Source organism: Bos grunniens, chromosome 4, assembly GCF_055505025.1.
Source record: "Bos grunniens cultivar Pamir isolate PY7600 chromosome 4, Bosgru_T2T1.0, whole genome shotgun sequence".
NCBI lineage: Eukaryota > Metazoa > Chordata > Mammalia > Artiodactyla > Bovidae > Bos > Bos grunniens.
In genome coordinates this window covers 87,990,045-87,991,701 of record NC_141168.1, presented here as the reverse complement: position 1 = coordinate 87,991,701, position 1,657 = coordinate 87,990,045, and the positions used below count along the sequence as shown (strand labels likewise).

General features: G+C 51.2%; 1 protein-coding gene across 8 annotated transcripts in view; it reads left to right on the top strand.

Annotated features, from left to right (window-relative positions):
* Positions 1-160: 160 nt before the first annotated feature.
* Positions 161-1,657, top strand: part of SLC25A40 (solute carrier family 25 member 40) — an 80,427-nt gene continuing 78,930 nt past the window's right edge. For all 8 annotated transcript variants that reach the window (XM_086397331.1, XM_086397334.1, XM_086397332.1 and 5 more), the window contains exon 1: positions 161-406. The gene's annotated coding sequence lies outside the window, so the exon portion shown is untranslated. The remainder of the gene's footprint in view (positions 407-1,657) is intronic.

Below are 1,657 nucleotides of genomic sequence, written 5' to 3'. Positions count from 1 at the left end.
GCGTCACGCGGCCGCGGCGCCGATACGTGCGCCCCGCCCCCCTCACGTCGCGCGCCCCGCCTCGCGCTCGCCCCCACGTGCCCGCCCCTCGCGCCGTGCGCCCAGTCCCTTAGTGCCCGCCTCCTCGCCCTGCGCGTCCCGCCCCTCGCGCCTGCGCCCCGCCCCCAAGGGTGGTGTCTCTGTGCCCCGCCGGCTCTTCCTATGCGATGCCTTCCCGGCTTCAGGTCCGCGCTCGGTGGTCGCCGCCCCGCGTCCCTTCGCTACCCTGAAGAGTCCTTGTGGTTCCGAGTTGACCGAACAGAGTGAATGCAGTTAGCGCCGCCGGCCGGCCCAGCTCTCCACCGGGGTCATTCCGGCTTTCTAAGGTTGCTCGGACCGCCGGTCCTCCAGTTGCTCCCTCCACCAGGTACGCTTGTTCTCCGCGGGTCGACTGTTCCGGCTGCGGGGGACGCAGCGGTTGCGGCCGAGCCCGGACTCAGATTGGGGCGGGGCGGGTTGGCTGCTGCAGGCTCTGTTTTCCGCGCCCCGAGTGCGGTTTTCCCGCGGTCATCGGGCCATTTGGAGGCAGGCCGCAGAGAGATTTCACGGGACAGAGCGGCGGGGGGCGTCGAAGCGAGGGCTGGGCCAAAAAGCCCCCGGCCTAGAGCGCGTCCTGGGCGCCTTGTGCTTTTTGTTATTTACGTGCGCTACTCTATTGACCTCTTGTACCTACATCTGATTTCGTTTTACTGAGTTTATTTCAACAGTACCTGGAAAGGAGATTTGAAATCTCAAGTCTAGGTTTTTGGGTCTGGACAGATCCGTTTGTAAAAATTTGGTTAAATTACTTACTCCTTTTGAATCTCAGTTTTTTACATCTCTTAAAATGGGATTTGTAGTAAGGATTCCATTGAGATGCTTTGAAAACTAAGTTAATTTCGTCTTGTGAGAAAACACTTCACACACACACAAAAGGATTTTGGTATGTTTCTGCCTGTAAACTTCTTAAGGAGTAAAAGAGTTAAATCTTGTACTATGCATTCCTTACCACCTGGCCATGATAATCACTCATTGTTTGGTGGTTGATTTTTAACTTGTTACGAAAAAGCTCAGGGAAGTTAGTGCCAGTACCGCTGTTCCACAAATAGGTACCTTAAAAAGCGTAGAAAAGGGGATATTGTAAGTACCTTTAGCCAAAATGGAGGACACAAAGAGATGGTTCAGCTTTGCTAAGGGAAATAAGAGTTTTGCTGTGAATGGCCTTAGTTTGAAGGGTCTGGGGAGATACTAAAGGATCTATTTTTATTAGATCGTTGGTAACATTTGTTGTAGTTCAGGGGAGATGTCTGGGAGAGAATGGTGGGCGTGTCGAATAGAGGGAAGATAGTTTGAGAGACTTACAGCCCAAGCACTGATTCTCAGTCATGGGTGATGCCTATGAGGTTGTCAGAGCTTTAAAGGCTGAAGGAGGTATAGTTTGGACAAACATGCAACATTATAATTTCTATTTGGGAAAAATCTGTTTTCAAAAAAGCTACAGGAAGAGCGTGAGGTTTTTATGTTTATAAAAAGTTTTAAAAGATTGAGAAACACTGATACAGAATGCAGTTAAAGTTATGGGAGGAAATGGAAATTGCCCAGGAGAGCATGTGAAATAAGAGAAGTAGTGATGAGCAGA